The sequence below is a fragment of the Protopterus annectens genome, chromosome 7.part0, assembly GCF_019279795.1.
Source record: "Protopterus annectens isolate FY-2018-M chromosome 7.part0, PAN1.0, whole genome shotgun sequence".
NCBI lineage: Eukaryota > Metazoa > Chordata > Ceratodontiformes > Protopteridae > Protopterus > Protopterus annectens.
The window spans coordinates 1,558,616,098-1,558,637,969 of NC_056739.1; the positions used below are offsets into that span (position 1 = coordinate 1,558,616,098).

General features: G+C 40.4%; 1 protein-coding gene across 5 annotated transcripts in view; it reads left to right on the forward strand.

Moving 5' to 3' along the window:
- Positions 1 to 21,872, forward strand: part of HDAC11 (histone deacetylase 11) — a 770,405-nt gene that overhangs the window by 134,612 nt on the left and 613,921 nt on the right. The window lies entirely within an intron of this gene.

Below are 21,872 nucleotides of genomic sequence, written 5' to 3' on the forward strand. Positions count from 1 at the left end.
AAAGGACAGTCATGGTGGGCAAGGTTGCAGTTTGAAATTTCTGGCTATTCCTTGTTGTTGCACATAGAACACCTGCATATATTACAGCACCTAGATTGAAATCCTGTCAGTTACAGGTCTGATTGTATATGAGCTGAGTTTTGTATACATTAAATTTTCATATTTTTAATTCAGTATATTAAAGCTGTCCAGGTTTCCTTGCACATTGTATCCTTAGGCTGAACTTAACTTTTTAATACTGGTTTTATAATTAGTTGCTTTTGTGTCTTGTTTTGAAATGGTTCAAGTGTATAGGAAAATGCATTGATCAGTAAGTCAGTATTAATATTGCTTTATCTTCATACATTCTTTAGAGCTCCTTGGGCTGAAGATCAGTAACTGACTTTGCAGTCATGTTGTTATATCTAATGATAAATGTTCTGGATGGTGTGGTTAGGAGTGCTGCAGAGTTGTTTAGTGATCACCATTTAGTAGTTAGTTGGGTCAGATGGTTGGGGTATTGGCTGGACAGACCTGGGAAACCAGAATGTGTAGTGAAGGTGTACTGAGAACACCTAGCTGGTGCTTCTTTATGGAATGAACTCCCCTTCCACCTGTGTAAGAGATTCTCTCATTTATGTAGGGAGGTCAGGAATATGGAGCCTGAAGGGTCCCCTGTTCAAGGGAATGAGCTATGGCCAGAAGGTGGCTAGAACATATCATGATGATAATCCTAGGACTTTCTCTTGAATACTGGTCTAGTGAAGGGGCACTAACAAGTTAATGAAAATCACTTTCTTTATAATATTCACTGGGGATCTCCAGATTTAGCAGGTGCCAATATATCAGGAAGGCAGTAACTGTGACAGTAGTTGAATTGAAGGACCAAGTGTAGGATAAGTTGGCTGAGACCATGGAGAATGACTTTTGGATTGTCTTGCATCTTATCTGGCAAACAGTCTGACAACTCTTGATGGGAGTGATGGGATAAATGTCAATTTGTTCTGAGCAAGGATGAAGAAACTCAGATGTTGACTGGGGGACATTGTTGAGAGGTAGAAGGGGCATGTGGAGAAACTCCTGAACCCAGTGAAAATTCCCTTCGCTGAAGAGACAATGCTAGAAGCAGGTAGTAGAATTGGTTCTGTTTCAGTAGATGATGTCAGAGCTACAATCACACAGTTCTACTGTGGCAAGGATGCAAGAGTGGATGAGAGATGGCTGGAAATGTTGAAGACATTTGATCTTATGTTTTTTAGGCAAGTGTATCTTTCCAATTGCATGGAAGACTGGGGCAGTACCTCTAGATTGGGGTAGTGGGTTACATTTTCAGACAGGGGCTAGAAGGGTAGAATCTAGTTAAAGACTGTTATGTCTGCGATGTGACCAAATACAATGAACAAGGACAACCCAATAAGGAATGCTGAAAATTGTTTATTTAAAACAAATGAAACCTTTCATCAGATACTTCAGATTGCAATAAAAGCATGTTGTGGCTTTAACAAAAACTGTTACAGATTGATCTCTTGTCCCCCATAACAAATCAAAATAGATTACAAAGATCTTAATTTATGTATTGTATAAAAACAGAAAAATCAGTTTCAAACTATAAAATGTACATTGAAAAAATATGACATGAATTACACTGCTAGAGTCTTGCTTTGGCTTCGCAAGCATTTCTTATAGTTTGGTGTAAGGTGACCCATATGATACAGAATGTTGTCCTTTAATCTGTATAAAAAAGCATTTCCTCTGATTTGTTGCTGCTTCATTTAGTGGATTGATGTTGGAACTCTTGTCTAATTTTGGTCTAACTTCATGTTTTTATTCTCTAGCTTCAGCTTTCAGTTTTTGTTGAAAAGTGATTATTCATCTGGTCTGTCCAGTGCAACTGATGGGTACTGAGCCTGTTGTTGGAAATGATCTGACCCTGCTAGTTCTCCATCACTTTTGCTCCTTTGAGACTTTTCTCTCCCATGATCCCCTTGTACACTAACTCTCCTCAGATCATGTTTGATACTTTCAGCATATGACAAATCTCCCTAGCCCACAGTTAACTGTTCAACTTATTACGTTTTTCTTCTGTCTTTAGCCTTATTTCCCTACAGGAATTTTGAATTAGAGCTCCTTTGACTTTTATAATATTACCATACAGAAATTTTGCTCTTAAATTTATTTACTCTAACTTAGTTCTCCAATCTTTACATCACTTAGGCCAGAGGCCCAACGGGTCCATATTGTCTATTAAAAACCTTTCTTTCTTTCATTTTGTTTATGTTGGTAATTTGCTTGACTCTTTATAATGCCTCTGTTTTGTACCTTGCAGTTTTGTGTTGCGATTTTGATATTTGTTTGTTCATAAGAGTACTGGAAAGCCTGAGAAGATCTTTAAAAAGTGCACCAAGTTGTTGTTGTGTCTTTCGGCTTTTCCCGGTTAGGGGTCGCCACAGTGGAACTCCGGTCCGCTAATGATTGGCAGTAGATTTTTACGTGCCGAGTTGCAGGCCCTGACGCACAACCTTCAACGAAGGTACGCCCATTCACGCATGTCTCCACACAGAAGACGCTCTAGCTGAGAATCGAACAGGACAACGTCTTCTTGTGAGGCGACAATGCTACCACAGCACCACCACCGCAATATCTCACTGGCCACAAAATTCTGCTTCAGGACTCCCACAACCCCTGCATTGTGTGCCTTGGGCTGAAACATCTCTCTGTGGATTGCACAGTATGTAAGGGCTTTGGGCCTTGTTTTTTTCCTGACCATTGGAACAAGCTTATCTTAAAAGGACTTCTTCCCTCATACCCTTTATGGAGAAACTTAAATTCAAGCAGAAAGGAATACAGGCACCGGAAAAAGAAAACTTGATGATGCCAGTCCATTCTTGACCTCAAAAACACTGATACTGGATGTCAACCTATTGTTACAGTGTGTGAGTCTTCTCTATCAGATCCACTTCAGTCAGAGGCTGTGCTAATCAGGGAGAAGTCTTTTAAGCCTTCTGTCAACAGGCATTTATCTGAGAGGGAGTTGCTTTAATTTATCTCCATGCCACCATCCACCTTTTTCCTATGGTCTGTTAGGTCCTTCAGAATCACTACCAGTGCAAATTGGGACTACATGATGAGGGCATTTTTGAAGGCATAGATTGAGATGGGTGTTAAACTATTCACCTCTGTATCAAGGACAGATTGGGTTGGTCCTTCATTATTAATTCTTGCTCCTTCCCCTGCCCATGTTTTGGCACCAGTAGTTTTGGAGGCAAGGCATTGCCTGGAACCTATGTGTCTGGTGCCAACCAGTACCTTTACCAAAGCACTGGTTCTCATGCCTCTGATTCATTTGATGATGTGGCCTTCAACGTTGACTGAATGCCAGAACCAACTTCTTACTTCCTGGTCTTTGCTATCAATACATTTGGCGCTTTTTTGTTGTTGTTGGAGAACACCTTCGATTTGTCATTACTGATAGACCAAGTGGTGGCTGGTGACTTCAAATTAAAGGGGGGCTGCAGGAGACAGCTGAATGGGTGGGGCCAATGGGAAGGGGTGTGACCAACTAGAAAGGGGTGGTTCTATGCTCAAAACTACAACAACTGGAACGTTAATTAAATACGCTGCCCTGGGTGCCAAACCGTCATTACGAGAGTCCAATCAAGACAAAATGAAGTGTAGAAGAAAAAAAATATGTCAATGCATTGGCTACATGACAACTTACTTAATATATAGATGGAAACACAAAGGTTGTGAGGCATGAAAAAATAAATTGCTTTTTAAATACATTACTGGAATGCCAGTCAAAATCAAGTATAAAAAAAACAAGCAGCACTCAGCTCAAACCACTTCTCCTGGCAATGCAGTTCTAATTATAATTTATATTCAGCTTTATAAAATTACCAAGTAACATGCTGAAAGTAGCAATCTCTTTGATACCCCCACTTGTAAAAATGTTTCTTATCCAAAAAAGACCTGCTGCCTGACAACAACTATCTACTTGTTTCATGGAGAAAACATGATCAAAGTAAAAAATGAACAGCAAACAAGAAACAAGCTCAAGATAAATTGCTTAAAGGATTCCTGCACAATTTATGGACCACACATGATAGATTGGCATTCTGTTTAGCTTACGGGTAAAGCCTGCAAATATAACTGCAAGTCTCCAACAAATGTAATGAGCTTCTCAAAGTACTGTAATCCTTTATTACAAATACTGTCATATGCATTTCAGTACCTAAGGCTTATACATTATCTAGTTATGTAAATATTATCTGCATGGCAACAATGAAAAGGCTTTCAGTGTTGGTAATTGTTTAACAGTATGCTTAATAAAGCTTACTTGCATCTTACAATCTCCGACAAGCTTACCTGATGGTCATTAAAGCATTGCTACTTTAATACAGAGCAACAGGGCACTGCAACAGCATGCATTTTCTGAATAATAAGAAGCATAAATCAACAGTATAAAAATATGACAGAAAATCAGAACATTCTGCAAAATCAAGGACAGATGAAAAGCCACGGTCTTACTTGTGGTCTAACTTGGATATGGGAATACTCTGCACACTTACACTGCATAACTGCTCCTTGCCTTGCTTGGGCACATCCAGAGCCACTGCAGTGGGGAGTGGAGTGCAACAAGTAGGTCACAGTTTGAAATGTCTTTGGCTGACGGTGATGGCTCTGACACTCATACCTCTCAACCTCAGAGCAAGAAATCTGGAGAAAGACATACATAGAAGTGGGACACAGGCCCAAAAATAAAGACAATTTTTAAATATTGCTCTTATAAACTTAGAAAGATAATAGAATAGTAGTAGGTATTGCATTAGTATTTTTGAAGGGTATGAAATCTGAAACTCAAATGTCTTCCATTATTTTCTAACTTCAATCTTTAATGATTTGCTATTAATTTGCCAGAAAACCACAATTTTATGAAAAACAGACCAACTATGTTATGCAAAAATATAAAATTGCCACACAATACAGCTGGGAACCTGTCAAAGAAGGGACACCTTTTTAAAATTAGTACTGTTAACTTGAGCAGCTGACAAAATAAGAGCATCTACATGCATTTCTGAAGTAAAAGTAATCTATGACTCTGATCATTACAGTTATTTATAATTGTAAATTCTCCACATTTTCTTCCAAAATTGCCATTTTGTAGAGGGATTATTAGGGGGAGAGCAACATTTTGAGCCAAAATTGGAGACAGTTGAGAGGTTTGGATATTCCTAATTCTATAAAGCGATTTATTTGCACATACCTCTCAACCTGTTAATGCAGGAAATCTGGATAAGGCCAAATATATTGGGGGAACATACAACCAGTAGTAAAAGACAGTTGATAGAATAACAGGTCTTGCTTTAGCATGCATTTTTCTGAAGGTTATGACATCTAAAACTCAATGTCTGTCATTATTTAGTGACTTCATTCCTAAATGATTTGGCAGAAAACCACAAATTTTATGAGGAACAAACCAAAAATAAGAAGCAAAAATATATTCATTCTGCAAAATTCTGGACAGTTTATTATAGTTCACCTGGGGCTGTCTGAGTTTGCTGCCCTTCCCCCCCTCACAAAATCATGGTTGAATGGAGCGTCCCCCCTGCAGCCATTCCAATGTCCCATTCCTTGGTTATTTCGCCTCATTTGCCATAAACACTGTAATGTGCATACTGCTTTACTTCTGAGATGATATGGATTTCATTTGAAAGTTTTATTTTATATTTTACAGCATAAACCTTAATAGATATCTGCTAAACAAAGCAATGCAGTCTCACAATGAAAATAGACTTAGCATTAAAACTCTGCCCTTAAAACTTACATTCATTGAAACAACATTGAAACTCACATTCAAAGAAAATGCATTTTGCCAGTGACAGGTAAAGATTAATTTTGGGCTGTTTTCAAATCATAGGCTCACTGAACACGAAACATACACATGCTCTTTGATACACCTCCCTGACTGTATTAAATTATATTCCTTGTACAATACAGTACAGTTGTTAGAGGGCATTTTAAATTTATTGTTTTGAACATTTTTTTCAGTAAACAATGAAACAAAATGCATGCACCAATAATGACAAAACTGCCCAATTCAGAACATTTCCATCATAAAAGTCTACTCAAACTTCTACAGTCCACCAGTATCAATAAATATGCACGATCTCTGAAGAAGTAAAAGTCATCTAAATAATTCAACATTAAAGAAATCTGTTAACTAATGAAGAGGTTACTGCTAGCAAACAGCTTTATATGTCATTGTTTTGTCTACAAATAAAGTGCCTGTTGCCCTTGAGGAATAAATTGCCTATGTTGCATTAAAAAAATGATAATGCTAGTAATATCACAATAGGGAATGGATGGCAAACTGATAACGGGTTCATAGTTACTAGGTATCTTCGCCAAAGAGGACTGCAGCATCCATCCCCTTTGCAATAGAGTACAGTATCAGCAATGGATCTACCTACTGTGGGAGTAGAACCCACAGCCTTTTGCATCAAAAGCAAGTACACTACCTGTTGTGCTATTTACAATGTAAGCAGACTCTGCATAAGCAGCACTAAACTTTTGTTCCCCTGCAGCTCTCAGTTCCTTGTAAAATCTACTCGACACTCAGCTGTATCTCTGAACTTTGCAGCCCAAGAAATCTGGAAAAAGCCAAAATGTATTTGGGGGAGGGGGACAAAAGCCCAAAAACCAGGGACACATTTTAAACATTGCTTGTATAATGCTGGAAAGTTGCTAGAATACAATGCTGTCTTACCACCATACATTTCACTGCCAAGTATTGAACCCAGGACCCTGTGTAAAACAGCCAGAGCAACATACCACTATGCCAAATCATCTATTTTTATGAAAGAAAGGAAGACTGAAACTTAAATGGCTACCATTTAGTGAAATCAGTTATCACCATAGCTGTCAACATCTTAGCACAAAACACCTGAACAAAGCCAATAATGGGGGAATACAGCCCCCAAACATATTCAATGAGTTCAGTTATCACCATAGCTCTCAACCTTGGCACAAAAACCCTGGAAAAAGCCAATAATGGGGGAATACAGTCCAAAAAATAGGGACAAATACCCACTGAGGACACCAGAGCAAACCCACACAAACACAGGGAGGACATGCAGACTCCACACAAAAGGCACCCCAGCCAAAAATCAAACCAGACAACCCATAGCTGTCAGGCAACACTGCTACCACTGCACTACTGGCTGTGTAAGTAAAGTAACAAAAATACAGAAACCACATATTTTATGAGGAACAGAACAAATATGAGGCAAAAATCTGCAAATGTTTTACAAATGGTGGTGGGTAGGGAATTAAGGCTCTTGTCACTTTGGGCCCAAGGTACAGGGTTCAAGCCTTATTCTCTACCCACCACCATGAAGCAACACACAGATACACACAGACACACACACACAGACACACACACCCTTCATAAATGCCCTACCTGTCCTCTGTAGTGATCCTGCAGCCCGATCGGTCCTCCATGATGGACCCCCCCCTGTTGGGTCTCCCGCGAGATGTGAGGAGGCTGGAGCCTCCTGATGTTGGTCCAGCCTGTGGGCGATACAGTCCGGTGACCTTCCGGTTTGTGCGGTAGTCACCGCACAGACCTCTGGGCTGGAAGGTCGGAGTTTCCTGCCTTCCCTATCCAGACTGCCTAACAGAGCAGTCTGGAACTTGGAATGCCTGAGCATGTGTGCTTGGAGTTCTGGTCTGCCTAACACAGCAGTCAAGAACTAAGCACGCATGCGCGGAGTCTGAGAATTTTTTATTTTCATATGTTCTACAGTGGGGGGAATGAGGAATTTATTTAATCCATTTTTACAGGTGGGGGACCCATTGAACAGGTGGAGGGGCTGCAGTCCTGTAGTACGAGCCACCCCTGGATACGACCCCTCAAAGCCCTCTGGGTCATCAGTATCTGCATTTTCCTCCTCAGTACTGCTTATTTCCATTTTGGTGGGAGCAGGAGCAGCTTCAGGCAGGAGTTCTCTGGTGCTGACAGATCTGAGGTTTGCATTCATTGTCATGGAGATGATGGTTACCACTCCTTAGTGGATAACGTCACAGCCTTCAATGATGCTGTCTGCAGCCCTGTACATTCCAACTGTCGATGTCTTTGCCTACCCATGATGCATCCCTGAGTCGGAGCAGAATAAATACTTCAGTAACTTGCACAGGTTCTGAGTCCTTTGGGATTTATTTGGATTCTCCCTTACTGATGTCCCTAGAAAGAGGATATGCAAAAGGAGGCACATGGACTTCCCTATGGGATCATTATCATCATCAACCCTTTTTTCCCCATTTTCTACACTGGGTCAGGGTGTTGTGTTAACTGTCTCCATCTCTCTTGATTCAATGCCACACTCCTGCCTTCTTTGACACACTCATGCCTGCCTGTCGCAGATCTTCTCTCACGCAATCCATCCACCTCTTCGCTGGACACCACCATTTCCTCTTGCCTTCTTCATGTCTGCTCCAAAGTTTCTTCACCAGATTGTCTTCTACTTTTCTACACATGTGTCTGAACCACCATAATCTGTTCTGTTTGATTTTTCTTGCAATTGGATCTATTTTGGCTTCTGCTGTTATGTCCTCATTTCTTTATCTGTCCCACAGTGTGCATCCTACCACCCTTTTCAGGCACTTATTTTCATCACCTCTAGCTTCCTCATCTGCTCTGCCTTTACTGCCCACGTTTCTGTACCATACAGTAGTACTGGTTGCACCACTGTTTTGTACACCTTACATTTCAGCTTCTTTGTCATTCTTCAGTCATACACTATTCCTGACACTCCATGCCAGTTGGCTGCAGCACATTTGATTCTAGCTGTGACCCCTTCATTAGACTTCCTTCTCCTCAGCCACCCCTCCCAGATACTTGAAGTTGTTAACCTGCTCCACTATCTACCCTTCTATCTTGGTTTTCAGCTTCTTCTGATTTCCTGACATAACATATCTGTACTCAATTTCATCCCATGTGCCTTCAGTTTTGCACTCCATTCCCCTATACTTTTCTGAAATTCTTGCTCAGAGTCTGCCTGTAATGTCACTTCATCTACATACAGCAACTTTGTTGATCTGTCCCCTCTGACCTATTTGCTAATATAATCCATCACCAGTATGAACAGCAGTGAGCTCTAAGCTGAACCCTGATGCACACCCACTCCATTGGGAACCTCTGTGTGAGACCAAACACTGTTTGTACTTGAATCTTTGGGTCCTTGTACATAGCCTGCACTAATTCTACTAATGATACTGGGACTTCCAACTGCCATAAAACTGCTCAAATCTGCTTTCTTAGGACCTTGGCATGAGTATGCTTATTTTGCAGTCATCTGGGATACACTTTTCTCTCCATACTGATGTGAGCACCCTCAGGGGTCATTTCTCCCCTATCTCACCTAGCATCTCTATCACATCTGCTGTGACCTCATCTGAGCCTGCTGCTTTCCCTGACTTCATTTTCCTTAGTGCTATTGTTATTTTTTCTATAGTGGGCTCCTTTTCTTTTCTCTTGTACACTGTATCTAGGACAATACAGCTTTTGTGGGGTATTCTTCCTTCAGAATTTGCTAGAATTACTCCTTCCATTTGTGTTTGATGTCCTGTGGACTTGGGAGCAGGCTGTTACTGCATCCGTTATGAAGGATGCCTGACTACCTTCTTTATCTTTCTGTCTTTGCCTTGCAACCTCATATAGTTTCTTTGTGCCACCTACTGAGTCACCTTCCAGAAGCTGTTAGAATGTCTTTGATGTCCTGTTCTTTGCTATTGCAACTCCTTTCTTAGCCTGTTTGTTAACCAATCAGTATGTCTTTGTAGCCTGGTCCATCTTTTCTGTCTCACACTTTTTCTTGCACTCCTTCTTTCTTTTGATGACTTCCTGGACTTCTGCATTCCACCACCAGCTTTCTTTATGTACCATTTGCTTACCTGGCTGAGTGAAATATCTGTTCTGTGGTCCTGGCACATGCTGTTTTGAGGTGCTGCCATTCATCTTCAGCTCAAATTATTTTCTCTTCTTCTTGAGGTGCTAGTGCCCTGAGTAATTCCTTGAACTGCTGTGCTTTCTCTCCAGTCAACTTTCAGGTGTTCAGCTTGGTCTCTGTTGACTTTAGAGCCTTCTCTGACCACTGCTTGTAGCTGATTGTGGCAACCAGTAGTTTATGCTGTGGACCAACTGTTTCACTGGGATGACTTTGCAATCACTGATTCTATCCTGGTGCCCTTTCCTTACCAGGAGGCAGTCTACCTGAGTATGTTAGCCACTCTTGTATTTGATAGTGTGAATGTCTCTCTTAATAAACCATGTGTTGCCAAACAGAAGTCCAGAATGGCTTCTCCTTCTGTATTCCCATTGCCCCACCCATGCGGACGTAGGCATTCCTGATATCCTGTTCCGTCTGTGCCGATATGTGCATTCAGTCACCCGTAAACCGCAATTCCTCCTGTCCTGATTTATCTAGTATGTTTTGCAACTGCTGTCTGAATGTGCCCTGCTCTTCACTATGTCTGAATGTGCCCTTCTCTTCACTATGACAACCCTGCTGTGCAGCATAGGCTGAGATTATGAATACTGTCCTGCCATTAGCCTGGAGTCCGATTGCCATGGGTCTGTCACTAATTCTGATGACATACTTAAATAAAAAAGGATTGATATTTGGTAAACTACAAATTTGTGAAAACAAAAAACACATGAGTAACTAGTCAATAAACTGCACAAAATAATTTAAGTGTACTTGACTTTAATATATCCGCTTTTCGTCTAATACAGACTTCATCATAAATTACAAAATAACCACACATCTCCCTATTTAAATCCAAAGTCTGCAATCACATTAAATCTTTAATCAACTCATCAGTTAAAACAATTATTTAAATCAGTTAAAACATAATAGCCTTTTAAAAAAAGCCTAAAATTTTTTTATGAAAATTTAAAGAAAAAACATGAATGGAATATGAAACAGTATGTATACATTTAAATACATTTTTCTTACCAATTTATTTCATATGGATAAAGACCAATACTGCTACAAGGCGATTTACATGTACTACAAAAGCTGTTGTTTACATCAGTGTTTGTACAGGGTGTGAGAAATTCTACATTGGAGTAACCTCTAGAGCATTATATAAGAGAATCAAAGAACAATTATATTCAATCAAATGTAAAAACACTAATAATGCACTTTATAAGCATAGTATTGTTTGTAGTAATTTTAAAAAGTTCATGTTTTTTGTACTAGAAGAGGTACTGGAAGACAAAAGTGGAGGGGATATAAAAGAAACTATGGCAAATTATTTTAAGAGCAGATGGATGTTCTGGTCTCAACAAAGGCATTAATAGTAAATGTTTTTTTAAAATATATAACATTAAAAGTAAAAAGTGCAAACTGTTAAGAAAAAATGTAAATGTATACATGCGTGTGTATGTGTGTGTGTGTGTGTGTATATATATATATATATATATATATATATATATATATATATGTGTGTATGTGTATATATATATATATATATATATATATATATATATATATAAAATACATACACACACATATATTTCTTATTTCATATTCCATTCATGTTTTTTCTTTAAATTTTGGTAAGAAAAACTTAGGCTTTTGTAAAAGGCTATTATGTTTTAATTGATTTAAATAATTGTTTTTATAGATGAGTTAATTGAAGATTTAATGGGATTGGAGAGTTTGCATGATGAAGTCTGTATTAGATAAAAAGCGGATATATTGAAGTCAAGTACGGTTAAAATTATTTTGTGCAGTTTATTCTCCAGTTACTCCAGTGTGGTTTTTGTTTTAACAATTCTGATGACATCCCTCACATTTTCTTAAACCTCTCTCTCTCTCTCACCACAATCCCTACAACATTTCTAACCTCTCCTGTGACTGAGTAGTAGACTCTGTATCCCAAGCCGAGTGGCTTTGCTGCATTGTCCTTCTTGTCTCCTGGATATGTAGGATGCCCAGCCTCCTCTGTATCATCATGTCATCCATTTCCCTGCTCTGTCCTGTCAGTGAATGTACACTGAGTTCATGTTTGGCAGGTTGAGTGTTTTTTACGTCCAGCTTTCACTTGACAGAGCTATCCAAGGTAACCCAGGCTAGGCAACTGGGCAGTGTCAGGCCAGAAACTTATTGACCCAGGGCTGCTGGGCTTTATGGCAGGCATGTACACCCTCCCATCATTAGCATGGGTCCCTGGCTTAGGTCTGAGCAGGCCGGGTTCTCAACCCATTTATCATTGGCAAATACCCATGTCCATTTGGAGACATTAGTCAACATGACTGAATCAACTAGAGCCATATTTTACACCGAGTGGCTAGCCCTGCCCACAGCCTGCAGTCTGTGATCCATGTTCTTCTATCTTGAGGATACTGAGCACCACAGTAGATGCCCAAAGTGGTTGGTTTATACAACCTTACCCCTATAGGGTACCATGTAGAGTCTATGCTGGTGAGTTTGAGATGGAAACACTCAGCATATTTTTGGAGGTGGGAGGAACCTCACAGAGACACAGGGAGAGAATTCAAACTTCAAACAGGCAATGGCCTTGTACTTTGTGTGTGGAGGTGAAGACCTTAACCATTATGCCAACTGGTCTCCTCTCCTGTGGAATCGTTGACATGCAAAACCAACTTGGATTATCAAGAGGGTATCCCTAATCTGTTATGGAAGATGCCATATTTGGTGAAATCCTGGAACTGAGACAGAGTGGCTCATGACCAACTGGCATCTCCCCTGGGGATGAGGAGATGCTTTTCTAGGTGTTCTACACTCTACCTCCTGAGTATTCTCTTCTGTCAGCCATGTGATAGATTTGGGCACCAGGAGGGCATGGCAGGAATCCAGTTTCTTAGATGCTATACCAAGAAAACCAGATAAGTTTGTAGCAGCAGCCACCAAGTAAGAGCTGTCAGATGATCCAGCTGCTGTCCATATGCCCAACAAGTAGTGCAGGGCAGTGGACAGAATCATGTAGTGTGCATATGTCTTGGGCATTTTTGCTTGAGGATATTGAACTATGCTACTCATATGAATTGTTTCCAGAGAGATTTAGTGGAACAAGCTTTAGATTGTTTGTGAAAACCATCCACATCCGAGTCAAGAAACTGGTAGACACCACAATGGGGATTATGGCAAACATTACCAAGAGAGGCACTCTATCAGCTTCTGGAAAGTGACTCAGTAAGGGGCACAAAGGAACTATACCAGGTTGCAAGGCAAAGACAGAAAGATAAAGAAGATAGTCAGACACCCTTCATAAGGGATTCCAGCAACAACCTGCTTACCAGCCCACAGGACATCAAAGGCAGATGGAAGGAGTATTTCCAGCAGCTTCTGAATGAAGAAAACCCCACAGAAGCGGTACTGCCCCAGAAACAGCCTACAATGAGAGTAGAAGAGGAGCCCAGCTTATAAGAAGTAAGAGCAGCACTAAGGAAAATGAAGTCAGGGAAAGCAGCAGGCTCAGATTAGGTCACAGCAGATATGATAAAGATGCTGGGTGAGCTAGGGGAGAAATGGCTCCTGAGGGTACTAATTGCATTGTGGAGAGAAAGGCATATCCCAGATGACTGGAGAATAAGCATACTCATGCCAGTGTACAAGAACAAAGGGGACATCCACAACTGTGGATAGTACAGAGGCATCAAACTCCTACCACATTGCATGAAAGTTCTGGAGAGGGTGATTGATAAACGGATACGCAGAATAGTAGAATGTAAGATGGGAGATGAACAGTTCGGATTCAGATCAGGATGCATCACAATTGACCCGATGTTTGCATTGAGACAGATACTTGAGAAGAAACTAGAGAAGAGGAGAGAGTCAAACTGGGCTTTCCTAGACTTGGAGAAAGCATATGACAAGGTCCCAAGAAAGCTGATCTGGGCAGTACTGTGGTGGTTTGAAGTCCCAGAAACATTGGTAGAATTAGTACAGGCTATGTACAAGGACCCAGTGACTCAAGTACGAACAGTGTTTGGCCTCTCTGAGGGGTTCCCAGTGGGAGTGGGTGTACACCAGGGTTCAGCTTTGAGCCCACTGCTGTTCATACTGGTATTGGACTACATCAGCAAACAGATTGGAGGGGTCAGAGCAACAAAGCTGCTGTATGCAGATGATTTGGCATTACAGGCAGACTCTGATCTAGAACTTCAGCAAAGGATAGGAGAATGGAATGCAAATCTGAAGGCACATGGGATGAAACTAAGCACAGGTAAGACATTGGTAATGGCAGCAGATTGGGGAAATCCGAAGAAGCTGAGAATAGAGATAGATGGGAAGATAGTGGAACAGGTAAACAGCTTCAAGTATCTGGGAGGGGTGGTTGAGGAGAAGGGTAGTCTGAATGAAGAGGTCAAAGCTAGAATCAGAGGGGCTGCAGCCAACTGGCAGAGAGTATCACGTGTAGTATGTATGGTACAGAAACCTGGGCAGTAAAGGCAGAACAGTTGAAGAAGCTAGAGGTGATGGAAATGAAGTGCCTGAGAAAGGTGGTAGGATGCACACTGCGGGACAGGCGAAGAAATGAGGACATAAGAGCAGAAGCCAAAGTAGCTCTGATTGCAGAAATGATCAAAGAGAACAGATTACGATAGTATGGACACGTGTAGAAAAGCAGAAGACAATCTGGTGAGGGAGATTTGGGACAGACAGGAAGAAGGTAAGAGGAAGCGAGGGCGTCCAGCAAAGAGGTGGATGGATTGTGTGAAAGAAGATCTGCGACAGTCAGGCATGAGTGTTGAAGAAGGCAGGAGAGTGGCACTGAATTGAGAGAGTTGGCAACAGTTAATACGATACCCCGACCCCATGTAAATGGGAAAAAGGGGATGATGATGATGATGATGATGATGATGATTACCAACCTCTTCATGTTGCTCTGACATAGTGCAGCCAATGAAGCAACGAAGTCAGACAGCACAGGAATTACTATGAGGCACCTTGTGTCTCTGTCCTTGTCACTTTGCTGACAGTTTTAAGGTGTTTTTCACAAATACCCCGTAGGGTATCTTATTTGTTCCTACTGTGAAAGAAACACTATTAAAGTGTCACCAGGAAGGTAAGACCATGTTTGCCATAGGTACAAATTTGAGACCTCTCAAACATCCCACAGCAGGAATCAGAAAGGACCCAAATCCTTTATGGTTCAGGAAACCCAAGTATTGGCTCTGAGCCAAGACGTGTTTGACTATGGCAGAGGCAGCCCCTTCAGCAAATGCTGACCTAGAGGTTGCAGAGGTCCACAAATCAGGGATTCCAAGGGCCTTTTTTGGGTAAGCAGTACCAATATCTCCAAAGACTTGTGTGTCTTCTGGCTTGTGTGGACGCTTGGATATATCCAGAGGCTATACTGTACCCTATTCTCTTCTCCCATCCCTCCAGTCTCAGCTGCTCCCATACATTCCACCCCACCAACAAAAAGCCAGATGAGAAATAACTTTCTCTCTTAGAAAAAAAGAGCCATCTAAGGGCCTGGAATCTGTTCCAGATTGTTTTCACTTGCAAAAAAAAAATAAAATAAAATAAAAGACCTCTGGCTCATCCTGTATTTTAGTAGCCCAAACTTGCACATCAAAAATACCCCTTTGAGAATTGTTTTAGTGCAAGCAGTTTTGTACTTTCTGAAAGCAGATGATTGGATGTGCTCAGCAGATATCCAAGATGCTTATCACATAAAAAAAAAAGGATAGCCAAGGCATCCAGGAGATTTCCATGCTTCTGGCTAGGAGCTAATCTTTTTCAATTCTGAATCATGATGTTCAGGCTCACCACAGCCCCCTGCGTGTCAACTAAGTGCATGGCAGTAGTAGCAGCTCACCTGAGACTCACTAGGATTCATGTGTTCCCATATTTGGATGATTGCTCCTCACTGCTACGAAAAGAGAGTTTTTCACCAAAGCCAAAGATTGCTTGCTATATCTCTACCTATTCTTAGGCATCTGTATGAATTACAAGAAGTTAAAACTTCAACCAATACAGTGCTTGCTGCTTATTGACTGCTGTCTGGACAGAACAAACTGCACAGTCAGTCTGTCTTCCCTCAGACAGAATTCAAACATGCAGAGCATCAATCTAGCATTTTCTGAAGCACTCCTTCTACCAGCTTAGAGTTGATGGCCCTTATGAAGGTGATGTTACTGCAGTGGTTGCTCAAAATCCAGTGGTCTCAGGTTTCAGGTCATCCTTCAGACCCCATAATCTTCACTCAGCTCTGCAAGGCTCATTTAAAATGGCGGCCAGCTTCCACAACACTTTATGTAGGGAGACCATTTATTCGCATTTCAGCCATAGAGGTCAGCAAGGACACCTCTTCTTTGGGTGGGGAGACATTTTGATGGGAGGATGGGATAAGGAACTTGGAATCAAACATCAGTATTGTGCAGATGAAGGCAATCCTCCTTGTATTACAGGAATTCTAGGGCTTTCTTCCTCTCGGAGTGTGGTATTTGAACAAGCCAGGAGTAGCCAGATCCTACCTACAGAACAGAGCATGTGTATGTACCTTTAAGAAGCATTTCCAGTTGTAGGCACATGCAGGCAGCAGTGCCATTTTGAAAGAACAGCCAGAGTGTTAACATGTATGAGTGTGGTAGTCAGTCTGTTTATACATTTATTTAAGTTTAAGTTACAAAGCCTCATTCTTCATGTGTTTGCCTGTAATAAAGTTGCTTGAACTGAAGCCAATGTTCATCTGTTCATCTGTTTTATCCTGACCAGACGAGCAACATGATGTCAGAACTGGTTAAGAGAACAACTTCTTCAAGCCATGAGGTGCAGAGTTGAAGGTGAAGGCAGATTGAACTGGTTGAGTGAAATGGAGCTCAGACAAACAAAAAGGGCCAAAAACGAGCTAAAGGTAACAAAAAACTGCACAAATTATTTATTTGGCAAAGAAAATGAAACAGAACATTTGTAAGGTGCAAAACGCATTATTAATCAAACAAGTAGCACAAAACGATTTATAAGCAAACGAAAGGCACAAAATGCATTATTAATTAAACAAAATGTTTGAAAAAATTATATTCGATAAAACTAGCAGAGATATTCATATGGAGCTCAGAATTATCTTTGGTTTGCATACCAAGCATGTTTAAATTAAAATGAGCACAAGAAAAGTATATTGAGCATGATAAGAGGTTAAAAGGGCATAGCAAGTACAATAAAAGGGCAAATTAAGCTTAAAGAGTAAAGTGACTGCATGTTTTTTAGTAAAAGACCATGTTTGGGCACAAAGTACTATTTTGCATTGACTGAAGCCATTCAAAGCATAATGAGAGTTGCTCAAAGTATCTGAGTGTGCAAAGTGTGTGCAGAGTGTGTGCAGAGTGTGTGCTTTATTACGGTGTCATTATTTCAAAGAGTTTGCTGTGTGCAAAGTACAGTTGTATTGCAAAGTACAGTCAAGTACAGCCATTTCGAAAAGTTTCTTGAGCTGTCTATATTCGTAGAGTGCTGCCATTTCAAAGTGTTTCTTACACTGTGCAGAGTTATTTTGCAAAAGTACAGCCATTTTGAAGAGTTTCTATGCTGTGTACAGTTTATTTGCAAAGCACATTTATCTCAAAGTGTTTCTTACTCTGAGCTTTTGTGTAGGCACATGCAGGCAGTTTATTCGCAAAGTACAGTCATTTCAAAGCATTAAGGAGTGGCTTCCTAAAGTACAGTGATTTTTAAGTGTTTTACGGAGACTTATTAGGCAAAGTGCAGTTAGTTCAAAGAGTTTTTTGTGCTATTGGGGATAATTACAAGTTCTAGCATAAAGTCTGGCATATTTATATGTGTGTATGTTCATACATAATTTCAAGCATCTTCACTACTGTGTGTTGATATGGCAGAGGCATTTTGCAGACCAAGTCCAGTTGTGTTTGATCATAATATAGCAGAGAATTGGAGAGTATTTGAGCAGGAATATGATATTTTCATACAAGCAACTTTTTCTGACAAAGATGCATGTATGAGGGCATTCATTTTGCTTAATTTAGCTGGGTCAGAAGCTTTTGAAAGAGAGCATTCATTTGTGTATGCACCAGAAGTATATGAAGGAGAAGGGGAAAACCACCATATTGTGATACCGGCTGAATCACACAGCCTCTAGAGCAAACGTTGACAGCTTGCAACACGTGGCAAGTAGAAACAGGCCTAAGCACATGGCAGCTACAACTCCTACAAGTCTACCAAGGAATTCTCATAGCTTTCTAGGAAGTTCCAATACTAGCTCAGTAAACTGGGCATGCTCAGTGCAAGATAAGGGGGAGTCAGCAAAATCCAAGTCAAATCTTATTGTTAACTGCCATAATTGTGGTGCCAACCATGAGTCTAAAACAGAGAAGTTCTTTGGATTTGGCCAGCAGTGCCACAAATGTAAAAAATGGAACGATTTTCAAAGGTTTTGTAAATCAGGCAAGCCTCATTCAGTTATTAAGAAAGGTCACTCAAAAAAGCAAGTTGATCATGTACAGAGCTTCTGTGTTGATGGTGTATTAGTGGTTGATGAAAATATTTATTGGCAAAGAATTAAGTCTTTTGTACTGTCCTGATCAATGGTAAACCCACAGAGCTCAAAGTAGACACTGGTTCAAAGGGTAATGTAATGTCAGCAGAAACATTTGCTAAAGTGAGAGTTGGTGAGCAACTTAATTTGGTCAATTGTGCGAAGCTTGTTGCTTATGGGGGTGAAGAGATTCAAACCAAAGGCTCAGTAGTGCTTTCATGCTATTCTTCTGGGATTAGTTACAGCTTATTTATTTATTTATTTTATTTATTGCAGTTTGTTTACCAGGATAGTCCATTGGGCCAAAATGAACCCGTTTTCTATGGAGTCCTGGGGAGAAAAGCTCCAAAAATGTAGGTACAGAATCAATCTATCTAGGTTATATCCATCAACAATCTAAGTACAGCAGGTTATTAATGATAATTATACAGAATGCAAAAGATTAAAGCAAATAATTTCAAAAATAGTACAGCAAACATTAGAAATAATACAGACTTGTGATGAAACATACTGAAGATACAGACTATCAGAAGGAATAATACAAAGCAATACTGAAAGTAATTGCATATTAGGAAGCATAGACATTAGAGGGCCAGTCTAGTACATTCTTTGCAAATATCATAGAAATAATAATGTGTGTGTTGGGGAAAATAATAAGGAAATTTGCTGGAGTAAAGAGAAGGAAATGAAAATAGCCAGTGTTAGTTATGTAGGGTGGAGCAAGAGCATTCCCACCGTGATGCTAGATATGAGTAAAGAGATCTTTTGAAAGTAAAATGGTTAGAGGTGGTGCGAATGGATGGTGGTAGGGAGTTCCAGAGGCGAGCTAGGCCATAGGATAGAAGGTTTTTGCCTGGAGGATGAGTAGGTTTGTAAACTTCTAATAGATTTTGATTATTTGACCTTAATACTCTATCAGGTAGGTGCATTTTAAAGGCAGAAGAAAGGGAGAGACAGAGGGAGGGGTTGAGAATGAGCTTATGGGCAAGAGTTAGTTGAGTGTAAGTGAGATGATTGGGTAGTTCTAGCCAGTTTAGTTTTTGAAGAGAGGAGCAGTGGTGGGTGGAGGACTTATGGCTGGTAGCGAATTTGGCGATTTTGTTATAGCAAGAGGAAAGTTGCTTATTTAAAGAGGACTGAAGATTAGTTAGGAGTGGGGCTCCATAGAGAAGGGAGGGGATAAGGAAGGAAGTAGAGAGAGTGATTTTAGTGGCAGGTGTAAGGTAGTGATTTTGTCGGTAAAGCATACCTAGTTTTTGATGGGGTTTTTTTATATTTAATTGTAGGTGGGAGTTGAATTTGAGATGGCTCTCAATTTGGACTCCAAGTAACTTGGTCTCTGACACTAGTTCTAGAGGTGAGTTGTTTTGACTAGTAATAGAGAATGTGTTTATATCGAAAGGAGTGGCTTTAGAGGGGGTGAATGTCATTAATTTGGTTTTGGAAGCATTGAGTGCAAGATTTGTTATCATCCATTGCTCTGTGGTAGAAAAGGCATCTTGTGTAAGTTTTAGGAGTGTGGGGATAGATGTGACAGAACAGTTAATAGTTGAATCATCTGCATATTGGATGATGTTTGAGAATGGGATAGATTTGTGGAAATCATTTATAAATATATTGAAGAGAAGGGGACCCAATATAGATCCTTGCGGAACTCCGGTAGGGGTACTAAGAAATGAGGAGGTGGCCTTTTTCCATTTTACTGCTTGATTTCTATTGGATAAGTAGCTGGAGAACCAATTCAAAGAGGAGGGAGACAGGTTAAGTTCTGAGAGTTTAGTTAAAAGCAGGCTGTGTGAAATAGTGTCAAAGTTAGTGTCAAAGGCCTTAGAGAGGTCAAGTAGTAGGGTAGAAACAACTAGGCCAGAGTCACGGGCTTTATTTACAGTTTCAAGGAAGGAAAGGAGGGCTGTCATAGTGCTATGATTTGGTCTGAATCCGTGTTGTGTGGGAGTTATAAGGTGATTATCTAAGAGATGTGGTAGGAGTTGAAGTTGGACACACTTTTCTAGGAGTTTAGAAATGGGAGACAGGATAGCTATGGGACGGAAATTAGTAACATTATTATTGTTGCCACCTTTATGTAAAGGTATAATAAAGGCCTGTTTCCAGATTTGGGGTACTATACATTCTTGGATGGAGCGGTTGATTAAGATGCTAATGGGGTAGGCAATTGCTTCAGCAGCTATACTAAGAAAGTAAGAAGGGATGTTATCAGGAGCGTTGGTACATGGCTTCAATTTCAGAAGGAGTTTCTTTATAGTAGAAGTGGGTATAGGTTTTAATGAGAATAGAGGGGAGTCGGAAAAGGTGGAGTTAGGGGGTGATGAAGATGATGATAACGTTAGAGTAGAAGTGGAGGTAGAGGATAGAGAATTGGTAGATGGGAATGAGGGAGTAATAGCAGTGTAGGATAAAGTGTTGGTAGGGGAAGGTGGGGGGTATTGGGGAGTGTGGTGGTGTTAGAGAATGAAGAGGTCAATTTGGAAATAGCTACACAATTTAACTCTTTTTTTTATTGAATCTAAGTCTAATTCAGGAGCATTAGGGTCAGGGGTGGGGGTATCTGGTTTGCTGGGGTTAAGGAGAGTAGAGATACCTTTCCAGAATTTCTGAGGGTTGGTTTTATTATTGTTTTGGAGTATAGAGAAGTAGTTTTGTCGATCTGAGATGATGAGCTTTTTTACTTTATTTAGCCGCTTTATATTCATTATGGAGCAGGGGGGTCTTGTTTTTCTGGTAGTGTGCCCAGACTTTATCTCTATTCCTCATGGTTGCTAGTGTATTTTTGGTAAGCCAAGGGGCGGATTTAATTTTTATTCTCTTTGTCTTTAAGGGAGCATGGGAGTCTAGTAGTTTTAAGAATGTTGAGTTGAATGGGCAACTGCATTATCTAGTGATAATGTTTTTAGACAATTCCAGTTCATTGCTTTTAAAGAGTTTGAGAAGGTTGTTGGGTTAAAGTTTTTTTGGTTACGGATAGTAATATAATTATGGGTGCGATGTAGGATTGAGGGAAGTCGGTGAGTGAAGATGGGTATGTGGTCACTAAGGGGATCGGGGAGAGTGCCACTGTTGGAGAAATAGTGAGGATGGGAGACTAGGATCCAGTCCAGAATACTGCCATTAGAGAGGTTTTTTGAGGGCGAAGTTACAGAGTTGATTAGTTGTGAAAAATTGTAGAGGTTGATGTTAAGAGAGTTTGTCGGAGACTGAATGGAGGCCCAGTTAATATTCATGTCTCCTAAGATTATGGTTTCATTACTAATGTTATTGGAGAGCCAGGAAAGGATATCTTCGAGTGTAGAAATATTATCCCCTGGGGGGATATAGAGGGAAGCTAGACATATGTATTTGTGTTTGTT